The sequence below is a fragment of the Danio rerio genome, chromosome 25 (assembly GCF_049306965.1).
Source record: "Danio rerio strain Tuebingen ecotype United States chromosome 25, GRCz12tu, whole genome shotgun sequence".
NCBI lineage: Eukaryota > Metazoa > Chordata > Actinopteri > Cypriniformes > Danionidae > Danio > Danio rerio.
Window position 1 is genome coordinate 9,952,340 of NC_133200.1, and position 12,751 is coordinate 9,965,090.

The 12,751-nt window shown below is 38.3% G+C and overlaps 1 long non-coding RNA gene across 1 annotated transcript in view; it reads left to right on the forward strand.

Moving 5' to 3' along the window:
• The window catches only part of LOC141380896 (uncharacterized), a 61,609-nt gene extending 50,844 nt beyond the window's left edge, over positions 1–10,765 (forward strand). The window contains exon 3 of the long non-coding RNA XR_012400259.1: positions 10,613–10,765. This is a non-coding gene — a long non-coding RNA (uncharacterized lncRNA). The remainder of the gene's footprint in view (positions 1–10,612) is intronic.
• Positions 10,766–12,751: the final 1,986 nt, after the last annotated feature.

Genomic DNA, 12,751 nt, shown 5'->3' on the forward strand with positions numbered 1-12,751 from the left:
GACATTTACTTTTTTAATCACCAGCGACTGTGGCTAGCAGTTTTCCAACATTACTAGCCACTCGCCATTTTCACTAGCCACAATTTTGTTGCTGGGAAAATATATTTTATACGCATAAATTTGACTTTGGCAAGCCAAAATGACTTGATTTAGACTTTGTGTTATGTCCACATGCCTCCTCATTCATTTAACTTTTTTTGTTTTGTATGAGCTTGCATAATGTGCATGAGCAAATAACTTTTTATTTTATAGCATAGCATTGCAATTAGTTTTATTTCACATCACTTTTCAGGGCTCATCACTAAGGATTTACCAAAAAAAATATCTCTGGCCACACCAAAAATAAATAGATAAATAATTATTTTCTTAGCCACAAAGTGAAGTTTAGTTATAAACTAATTTTGAGAGGATCACATGCTTATGATTGTTCTCAGCTGTTCCAGCATCAGCCCATAATCGATTATCCAATCAGATGATTTATAACTGAGCGGCGCAGTAGGTAGTGCTGTCGCCTCACAGCAAGAAGGTCACTGGTTCAAGCCTCGGGTGGGTCAGTTGGCTTTTCTGTGTGGAGTTTGCATGTTCTCCCTGCGTTCGCGTGGGATTCCTCTGGGTGCTCCAGTTTCCCCCACAGTCCAAAGACATGCGGTACAGGTGAATTGGGTTGGATAAATTGTCCGTAGTGTATGAGTGTGAATGAGTGTGTGTGTGGATGTTTCCCAGGGATGGGTTGCGGCTGGAAGGGCATCCGCTGCGTAAAAACGTGCTGGATAAGTTGGCGATTGACCTTAAAGGAAAAATATTATAGGAAATACTGTGAACAATTCCTTTGCTCTGTTAAACATAATTTGGCAAATATTTTAAACAGACAAAAATAAATAATATTTTTGATTTCAACTGTATGTTAGAAGAAGTCTTTCAGAACATGAATCTAACCTAAAATATTTCCCTTTTTTATAGATTTTTTTCTGAGTATTTGCAGAAAAAGGAGCACTTAATCAAGTGGATATTTACCTTGGATCAGTTGAAACAACATCTTGAAGTCATTTGTGAGCAGTATAGAAAGGCTTTATGATCATGGCTCAATGACTGGAGGTAAAGGTATTTAAATCAAGCGCTACACACAAAAACCACTTACAGTAGGTACCACTGTGAACAGATAAGCACTACTGATAATCATACATGAATTCATTCATCCATTCATTTTCTTCTCGGTTTAGTCTCTTTATTATTCTGGGGTTCCCACAGCGGAATGAACCACCAACTTATCCAGCATATTTTTTACGCATTCGGATACTCTTCCAGCTGCATCCCATCACTGGGAAACACCCATACACTCTCATTCACACACATACACTAGGGACAATTTTAGCTTGCCCAGTTCACCTGTACCGCATGTCTTTGGACTTGTGGGGGGAACCTACTGCACCACCACATCGCCCTATACATGAATTCATAAATAAATAAATAAATAAATATATATATATATATATATATATATATATATATATATATATATATATATATATATATATATATATATATTAAAATATAAAAAAGCAATATAAGTTTGCTGGTTCGAGTCCTGGCTGGGCCAGTTGGCATTTCTGAGTTTCCATGTTCCATGTCCCTGTGTTATGTGGCTTTCCTCTGGGTGCTCTGGTTTCCCCCACAGTCCAAAGACATGCGCTACAGGTGAATTAAATAAACTAAATTGGCTGTAGTGTAGGTGAGTGTGCATGGGTGTTTCCCAGTGATGGGTTGAAGCTGGAAGGGCATCCGCTGTGTAAAACGTATGCTCGATAAGTTGGCAGTTCAATCCCCAGTGGCGACCCCTGATGAATAAAGGGACTAAGCTGAAGGAAAATAAATGAATGAAAAAAAGTAACATATTATTTACAAAGTCAGTTGTTTTTTTCTACTTTTGATCAAATAATTGCAGCTTTGGTGAGAAAAATATATTAGAAAAATTGCATCTGACCCAGACCTCTGAAATGTAGTGTATAAACACACTATAAAAAATATCCATTAATTAACAGGTTCTGTATTTTATGATCTGCAGTTTTTGGTGAACTGTATTATGGGATGATGATCTCTGCTCTGTCGACTTTTGATGATAAAAACTTACTAAAGTTGTTTGAAACAATATATTGTATAATAAATAAAATATAGCAGGGAAAATAAGTATCGAACACGTCACCATTTTTATCAGAAAACATATTTCTAAAGGTGCCGTTAACTTGAAATCCAAATAAATCCAGATATGAAAAGAAAAAAGATCGAACTAGTTTACAAATAAAGCTATGCGTAATTAAATGAAATGATGTAGGGGAAAAAGCATTGAACACATGAAGAAAGGGAGGTGTAGAAAGGCAGTGAAAGCCCAGACTGTAGCTGAAATCTCTCAGTATTTCTCAGCAACCCTCTGCCTTTTGTTAGTGTAAATGAATATTAGCTGCTTCAGTCCAACATCTATATTATTAGGATGATTAAGATTAAACCATAGTGGACATTTCAGCAAGACAATTATCCAAAACACAGCCAAGGAAACTCTCAAATGCTTTCAGAGAAAGAAAATCAAGCTGTAGAATGGCCCAGCCAATCACCTGATCTGAATCCGATAGAAAATACAAAAAAGGATCAGATTTAAGACCAAAAGACCCATCAAAATTTTTACACTGTGTTGAAGTCTAAAAAACTCACACCTGAGCAATGCATGTGACTTAAACTGCCATCATTACAATTTTTTTTATAAAGTATTAGATGTTTCGGTAGTTCAGTACTTTCTTCTTGTGTCATTCCATTGTTATTACACATTACATTTTACACATTTTTTTCAGATTGTTTTTTGTTTGTTTTGTTTTTATCTTTGTATTGTTTGGGTTTTTACCTAAATTTGGTTCAATTTCATCTTAACAGCTTCTTTAGAAATATTATTCACCTGAAAAAAAAACATGACACGTTCAATACTTATTTTCCCTGCTGTAAGTCTGCAAAATAACAGAAAACGTACTGGCAGTTTATTACTAGGTTTTTGTATTGTAAACTACAACACCTAACCAGATGATATATCACATTGAACTATTTAACAGACACATTTTTAAACTTTATAACACCAAAATGTGTTGGAGGAAAGATCAAGGTCCCACGATGCAATTATAAAGCATAATTAAATAAATGGAAAATTGTTATTTTACAGATTTTTAATAGTGCAGAATATAATAAGATGTTAAATTCCCATCCAAAACATGTTTGAGTTGAATTTTTCTTTTGAGGCAAAAAGTATATTTAGGAAGACATCTTTAATATTTCATATGTATTAATGATTATTCATCTTAATAAAATGTTAGCTGACTATTTTAGTAGTCTCTACTAATTTAAGTTCCCCATGTTGTGTTTTTAAGCCTTCTGAGGCTGATTTCTTCCAAAGAATATATATATATATATATATATATATATATATATATATATATATATATATATATATATATATATATATATATATATATATAAATATTAAAATAAATATATAAAGCTAAATGTTTAACCTACATTTGCATGCGTTATCCATAGACAATGTCCAACGTACAGATATAATTGAGTTCAAGCAGGAAGTTTTCTTCTACCGCCCAAAGAAGCCCAAAAAAAAAAAAATGATAGAGAATTACAGAAAATTATTATTCAATTAAATTAACTACCTGTTCAGCTTAATTATGCTGACCCCAGTGTGAACAAAACATAATCAACGGTGAATGAGTAAATAACGAGATTAACAGGTGACCCACATTAGCAGCCTTGCTCTGCAATTACATGTAAGTATGGAACTGATGATTAATTATGTGTAAAAATAAATGTTTGCAATTAGACACAGATTAGTCGTTAACCCTCTAGTTGTGTGCAGCAAAGTAAGAAACATGGTTAACTGGTATTTCAGTTGACATCATGCTCTTATTTTTTTTTCCTCTCAGCGGTTTTGATGCATTGGTAACATAAAAGTGAAAGTCCGTGGCAGGGTGCACTTAAGCCTGCCTCTCTGTTGATGTTTGCCGGTTCCCTGACTGTGAGAAAGCATGAAATGCTAATTACTTTTCGACAGAAACTCCGTAGAGAGATATTAGATCAGCAGTAAATAAACTGTGGCGATAAATAAGAACCTGTTTACATTTCTGTTTACAGCTATCAGTCGTGACTCTGCGTGCGCTCCGTTTCGATAAGCACATCTTTGGCCTGATCCTTGATCTTGATGTAATTAATCTTTGTCTTAGCCAGTCTGGACTATACCATTCTGATTAGATTTGAGCGTTTCAGCTGTGGCTTATGTTTTTTTTGTTGCTAAAACCCGATCACCGGTTGAACCCTTAGATCCTTCAGTTCATTAAAAATATTAGCGTTACCTTAAAATAACCTGGTACTTTTTAAAAAATGTGTGGTGTTTGTTTCTACCGGGTGATACTGGGAGGCAAAGAGTGGTACAGCCCCGATGCTACTCCCTTCCTAATTTGCAGCTTTTAGTTGTTCATTAGCATGGTAATTAGGCTGCTGGGAGATGCACGAGGCAAAATTTATACCTGCCAGTTTCAGTGCATTGCGGGCATGCAGGAGGGCATGCAAACAAAATGCGTGTGGGTGCTCGTTCTGGTTTAGGAGGGGTGTATAGGCTGCTCGTTCACTCTAATGAAGCAGAATTTTTGCTGAATACAGGGCTCTGTTAATGGAATTTGATCCTAATTATTAGATTGCATTACATACAAACATAGGGGACCTTTTTTTGGAGCCGGCTTCCTGCCATTATGCTCTCCGTTTATCTGTTTGCACTGTTCAAGCTGGCCTTGCTTCCCTTTTTTTTCTCCTGTTTCGCTCATTATGTGCTATATCAAAATTATCCGCGGTGTCACAGGACAGACGGATGGTGTTTGAGGGCACCGCACTGCAGCAATGGCCCGTGATGATGCCAGTAATTAGGATAGAACAGTTGATAATACTCATAAATATGACCCCTGACAAATGCATTTCCATAGCTGAAGTTGGTCCATGTAAAGATATCTGTCTGTCCTCTGCTGTTAATTTTGCGAAAATGTCCTACTCATTATTTTTTCCCAAGATAATATTTCATTTCTTGGAAGCAGCATTAATATATTCTTGGCCTGATTGTTAATCTTAACTTATTTAATCTGTGTCTTCATTTATATTATTTAAATTAGGGTTAGGAGCTTCAAAAGTGGCTTGTTTTCGCCAAAACCTGATCACCAGTGGGTCCCTTAGGTCCTTCAGATCATAAATTCAATTCAGGTTTTCTTTTTTCCCTTTCATTCATTCATTTTCTTGTCGGCTTAGTCCCTTTATTAATCCGGGGTCGCCACAGCGGAATGAACCGCTAACTTATCCAGCAAGTTTTTACGCAGCGGATGCCCTTCCAGCCGCAACCCATCTCTGGGAAACATCCACACACAGTCATTCACACACACACGCACACTATGGATAATTTAGCCTATCCAATTCACCTGTACCACATGTCTTTGGACTGTGGGGGAAACCGGAGCACCCGGAGGAAACCCACGCGAACACAGGGAGAACATGCAAACTCCACACAGAAACGCCAACTGAGCCGAGGTTCGAACCAGCAACTCAGCGACCTTCTTGCTGTGAGGCGAACGTGCTACCCACTGCGACGCCCTTTCCCTTTCATCATCTATTAATTCAATCAGCTTTTAGTGTCATGTTGTTTATCTCTAAGCAAAGTGGACATCTTTTAAAATTTACATGGGGAAAATACAAACAAGTATTGAATCTTAAACCGCATTTTGATGAGACTTTTCGTTGTAAGCCAGCCAGTGAGAATTTTTATAATTTTTAGTGAGAAGATTTATCGACAGTTTTTGCTGCCATGACACATTGGAGCTCAATCTCTCTCTCTCTCTCTCTCTCTCTCTCTCTCTCTCTCTCTCTCTCTCTCTCTCTCTATCTATCTATCTATCTATCTATCCATCCATCCATCCATTCGTCTGTCTGTCTGTCGGTCTGTCTGTATATAGGTTTTTAAGGATCCTACCCATGACCAGTTAAGATCTTTCCTTCCTGCTTCAAATGTGGCAATTTAGCCGAAACAATACTCAACTTCACTGTACATCGAGTTGTCAACCGTAAGTTCAGCTGAAGTTCACATGGGTAGTTTTTGGGATAGTTTAGCATGGGTGCATGTCTGAATGTGCAGGTGTGCACGAGCATGAGTCACACATTAAACAGAACACAAGTGCCCTTGAGTCTCCCCATTCAGTTGAATAGAGCGCTTGGACCCGGAAGCCGCTTCGTGTGACGTCACACTTAACAAGCGGATAGCCCCATCCACCTTAGCCAACCTTACTTCCATACATCTGTTCATATTACATTACTTACACACCCTGCTCTTTTAATTCTGTTCCTGTTTCTGGCTGTGTTTGCACAGTGTCTTTGCATTTCTCATCAGACTACAGTCTGCTTGAACATGGCTTCTTCATAAAAAATAAAGGTCAAACATACTAGGGATGATAATATGCAACATATATAGGATGATAATTAGGTAATGGCATAAAATAAAACATAAAGAATAATAAAGAAGCTATCCAAATAAGCATTCAACTGAAAGTATTGCGACCATCAGAAATTCCTCAATAAGCTTAGCATACATCTTTGAATTGGATTATATCATTAGCATCTCGCTAATTAAAAAAAAAAAAAGGTAATTTTTCTATGTTGAGCTTGACATTTGTGTAGTTACATCATTTACCCAGGCCAATGGAAAATGAAAACTTGCTATTTTCTTTGCTGGAGGAACTTTGCTGCTGTACCATGGCTGCAACAGGCACAATGATATTCAGCAGCACCTTAAAAGAGTCCCCAGCTAGATAGGTAACAGTGCTCTATAATGCCATTGCACCTGCTGCAGTCATAGTACGGCAGTAAAGATCCTTCCTCCATTTAATTGTTTTGAGCGCGAATGGTCTAATCTGATCCAATGATTTATGCTAAGCTAAGCTAAAAGTGCTCCCAAAAGACTTTTACATTGCCTGAATGGATTCAAAAATGGTAAAACTCAACTGTTTAAATCTTGGGTACTCATAAAATGCGCTATTTTTCAAAAAAAGCGGAGTGTTCCTTTAATTAAATCACAGACTGAAATCATTAATATCATTGTAACCAGCATGCCAATAAACTCCTGATGTTAGGGATTCACCCAGCTGTCATAAAACACCTCACCACCCTTTTCTCTCTTTAAAAAAAAAACAAGCTGTCTGTTCTGCTAAGATAAGTTGTTTGCCGGGCCCTCATTCAGACCCCCATCTCTCTCCGCCGATGACCGCTGCAATAAGGTTGTCAAAACACTCTTGGGCGTTTTTTTTCGTGCCTGACTGCGACGTCACAGAAAGCGCCTGGAGTGGATTTGAGTGCTGTCTCTGGACGATGGACAAACAGATACAAGCGCTAGACAATGCGAAAGTGCAGAGGCCCGAATGCTGACAAGGGGGCCAATGGACGGCTTTAAGTGGCAATTTCCATATTTTTCTGCATGGTTTCCCCTCTGGCTGGGTTACCATGGTGTTTCTGTCAGTGCCAATGATGGAATCTGCCAAAGACCTCTTGCTAACGCACCAGAGAGGTAATTTGGGGGACAGCTGCTCTGGGTGAGGGAGGCTTGGCTTTATCAATGTGGCTTTTGTACAAAAAAGCATCTCTCTTCTGGTCCTGTGGCAAAAAAAAAAAGGGAAGAAAAAAAAAGCTGTACAAATGGATGTGCAAAATGTGATATTGCACAACTTGCCGACCGAGTGTTCTGAAACATGCATTCACAGCAGCAGTGGATGCAGGACACAAATCAAACATTCAAGTAAAAGTACAGATACGGCAATAAATATAACCCCAGTAACAGAACAAAGTCCTGTTTATTAAACTGACTACGAAGTACAAAAATTGCTTAATTTTTTATGTACTTATTGATACATTTAAGCTTTAATTGTAATGAAATGTGTTTTTACAGTATATAGCACATTTATCTCTCCACACCACCACCAGTGTGCAGCATCCCCTTGGATGACACGACTGCAGCCACAGGACAATCCACAGCGCCAGTATTATCCACACTGAAATGCCAACTGACCCAGCTGAGGCTCGAACCAGCAACCTTTTTGCTGTGAGAGGAAAGTGCTACCCACTGTGCTACCGTGATGCCCCTTTATTCAAACTACTTATTTAAAATGTACATATATATTTGTAAATACACTTATATAAAAATAGCAACTGAGTTTTTTTGGGACAACTTAAATGTTTTATGTTCAATCCACTATTTGGAAAAAAAACAAATAAGTGAACATAATTCTTTCATGTTGTTTCAACAGTTGTTTGACTTAGTTACATGGTCATTGGGTGTGTGTTGTTGGGGTGGGAGGTGTAGGGCAGTGGTAGGATGAATCTAAGGGTCCATGGCCTTTTTGGCCCCCAGAGTTATTCTTACAAACTGCAACAAACTTCCAACAAAACTAAACATCCTTCTGTCGCCTTCTGCGACAACCTCATCCCCCCCAAGCCCTCCAGCCTCCCTTCACTTTCATACCCGACATCCGCTTGTTAAGTGGTGACGTGTTTGTGACGTATGTAATACTGTTTCCGGGTCCAAGCTGCCACTCATTTGAGTGGAGAAATCATTCGTTTATGATCACGTTTTATTCCTATCACACATTAAAGTTAATGTTATATAAAATCATAGTGTACACAACAATCTCTGGGCTTGCTGCATACCAAATACCCAAATTTTAACAATTTATAAAAAATTAATCACTTTCTGGCCATCGGATATTAGGCATGGACATATATACTGCGATCGTGATTTTCGAAAGCCTTAAATCGCTTTGTAAACGTTTATTATTACCTTTTCATGAGTCTCCCCATTCAGTTAAATAGAGCGCTTGGACCCGGAAGCCGCTTCGCGTGACGTCACACTTAACAAGCGGATAGCCCCATCCACCTTAGCCAAGCCCCGCCCCCCTCTTCAAACTCCTCCACCTGGGGTAAAGACTTTCCTCCGACCTGGAGATGGCAAACCACCTTTTTCCGGTGGAGCACCATGGCCTCAGACTTGGAGGTGCTGATTCTCATTACAGCCGTGCACGCTCTGCAGCAAACCGCCCCAGGGCATGCTGAAGGTCCATGTTCGAAGAAGCCAACAGAACGACATCGTCTGCGAATAACAGAGATGAAATCCTGTGGTTCCCTAACCAGACTCCCTCCAGCCCAAAGCTATACTTTGAAATGTCCATTAAAATTATAGTATAAAGTGTAGTATGTAAAATATAAACATTAATAAACACAAAATGTGTGTAAAAAAAAAAAAAAAAAAAAAACACCAAGATTGACATCTTAATATTAGTTAATAAAAATAAACTTGTGAGTTTAACATTCATTAATTTTCCTTCAGCTTAGTCCCTTATTTATCAGGGGTCACCACAGTGGAAACAACCACCAACTATTTTGGCATATGTTTTATGCAGTGGATGTCCTTCCAGCCATAACCCAGAACTGGAAAACACCCATACACACTCACATTTACTTATACACTACAGCCAATTTAGTTAATCAAATTCACTTAAAGCTTGTCTTTGTGTCTTGTTTTTGCCATGTCTTTGGACTGCAGGGGAAACCGAAGCACCCAGTAGAAACACACGCAAACATGGGGAGAACATACAAACTCCACACAGAAATGCCTATTGGTCCAGCTGGGACTTGAACCAGCAACCTTTTGCTGTGAGGCGACAGTGCTAACCACTGAGCCACTGTGTCGCTCTTTACTTGAAAAGAAACAATCAATTCACACATAAATGGTTGTAATTTGTGTTCAGATATTAAAGCAAAGGTCACATGTTAAAAAATGTCTTGAGGGCAGAAGTGAAGAAAAAGTCACTGATGTACTGTAACATACAGTAGATGCTAAATTAAGCTCCTCTGCTCATTCGAGCGCAGGTTTTTTATGAAAATAATGCTTTCCAGAAACACAACATTGGGGTTTCCTTTCTAAATGCGTACTCCCGCATGTGCATCCGCGAGGCTTGTGGAAAGTTTAATGGCATGCATCATTGACAATGACAAAATGTGAAAATTGTTTGGAGGAGCGTGTTAAATATTCATGAGGCGGGCTTTTCAAGGTGGCCAAAGACAAGGGAATCCATCATTCTCTTTGAAAATGCAGTGATGCTATTAGGAGATAAATATTTATTACCGCTCCACGTACGCCGCAGCTTGAGAAAACAGCAGATTTTGGACCGCCAGTAGGCAACTTTTGGAGAAACTGTGACACATCCACTTTCATTAAAGCAAGTGTCGGTTGTATCCGTTCAAGTGGGGTCACGGAAAAAAATACCTGATGTACTTCACTTGAAGGCTCGATCACTTCCTCTTTTCTATCTCTTCACTTTGGACTCGTCTTATTGTGTTCTTCTTCGCTCTCGGCTCTCTATCTTGACCGCTCTCTTTCTGGGCTTCATTACACAGGCTGTCCAAGTCTGAAATTGAGGTTACTTTGGACAAGGGCACAATCATTCTTTCCGAGCACGTTGAACCCGATCTTCTCCGTTTGTGTGTTTGGCAGGTTTTTGCACTTGATAAAACATCGGCGGATGTCTTCAGAGTTAGAATGGAGCACCTAAAGCCAAGAGTCCCGGAGCAAGAGTGGTGTCTGCGACCGCAGAGAGGCTGTCAGCCGCAGAAATGAGAAATCTCGCTCTCCCGGAGAGCCTTTTAGGTGAGTTGGAAATGTTTTCTGCTCCGGCTCATCCGCGTGGGGTGTTTTCTCGAGATGTGGGCCGCATCAGTTTGGCCGACCTTCAGCTGGAAAAGATAATAGATCTCTACTATGGAAGTTCACCGGTGAGTTTGCTGAGGGAGAGCATCCATCATGTCTGTGTTTCGTGTTTTAAACATGTTTGTGACTGATGGATACGGCGATCTTCATTCGGAACCTCTTGGAGGTTTATAAAAATGACTTGCGCTACGCCACAAATAGAAACAAGTGCTTCTCGCAGATCAGCAGCAGGTACAAGGAGTGGGACGCAAATAGATTGCAGCGATAAAGAAAGGGAGATCGAAAGGGTTAGATGGCCTGGTAATGACCTTTTGATTAACCAATGAAAGAGAAATAAATACAAACTTCAGGAGGATGTAAAAACGTCTGCTCAATGTGGAAAGGTCAGGAACCTCTACAGATTTGGACTGTCAGGACATCCAAGCGATTAATATAGTGTTTTGTTTTCATAGAGGACACCCCCACACTAGCTGTTAATGTAATTTACAAGTTTAAATTGCGCACAACGTTTTAATATTGCATAAGTTTCATAATCGTTAATTAAGCACTGTTTCATGTCAAATCATGTCAAGTTGAGCTTTATTGTCATTCCGCTACATAAAGTAGATCAAGCACCGAGAACCACAATGCTACATATATAAACATAATCATAAATGTAAAAGCATCACAGGACGTAACAGCATACCTGTCAGCATTGGGATGTGAAAATAAGAGATATGCCCACAATAATAAGAGATTCCCCATAGCCCCCCACCTCCCAAAAATTGCTATATATGTTAATTTGGAGCAGTTTCATTATAAATAAACAGTTAAATGTTCATTAATATATTTTATTATTATTATTATTTGTAATAAAAGCATTGGATTGTTTTCCTAACTTTTTATGCTCATTTCAGGACGGAATTAGTTGTAAAAAAAAAACAAACAAAAAAAAAAAAACACCAAGAATGACATCTTAAGATGTTATTGTTACTAATTATTAGAGCTGTTAACCTACACTGGTCTCACGGTTCGGTTATGATTATCATGCCATCGATTGGGTTCAATTCGATATTTCGGTGCATCACGGTGCATTGACGGTGATTTTCATACACAGTTTTATATTTTTTTCACAGCAGCAGTTCTTGTATTAAAATGTAAGGATATATAATCTATAATATATATATATAATGGATATTTTTAGAATGTATATGCATCTTGGCATTTCCGTTCAGCATGTTTATGCGATATACTATAATGTGCATAAAAATTGCTGGATGGAAACATAACTAGTTTCTCCCAATCTCAGGCTGCATTTACACTACAGATCTTGATGGTCAATCTCGATTTTGTGACTGTATCCGATTTTTTAAAATTAAATTTTCCTGCTTTAATACCTGTGGTATTTGACAAAATAAAAGCTGTTTACATCCTCGTGTATAAGATTTAAGATTTGGGACTCTGCGGAAGTCAGTTCTGAAATGAAAGTGTCAGACTTGACGTCATTCGCTACGGTTTTTAATGACGCACGACTCGCATTGACAGATAAAAATCCGATCTGACTGCTTACACTGCAGACACGAGAACACAGATTTGATTTATATCTGATAAATTTCCACAAATAAACAAGGCCTGAATCTGATTTGAGTCAATCGGAATCCATGTGATTTGTTCCTGCTGACACGTACATGAGCCATTTCTGATCTGTACCACATGTGAGAAAAAAATCGGAATTGAATCACTTGAACAGTGCAGTGTAAATGCGGCCTTATTGTAGTATTCAATGTTTCAGTTCAGTTTAGTTTTCTCTGACATCATCATCAAAAAAAAACAAACAAAAAAAAAACTAAAGAGACCAAGAAATTCAAATTAACTATGGCAAAAATCAATTCAAATAACTAAATTAATTGAATTATTCGATTTTTATACAATAATATTGGTTTCCAT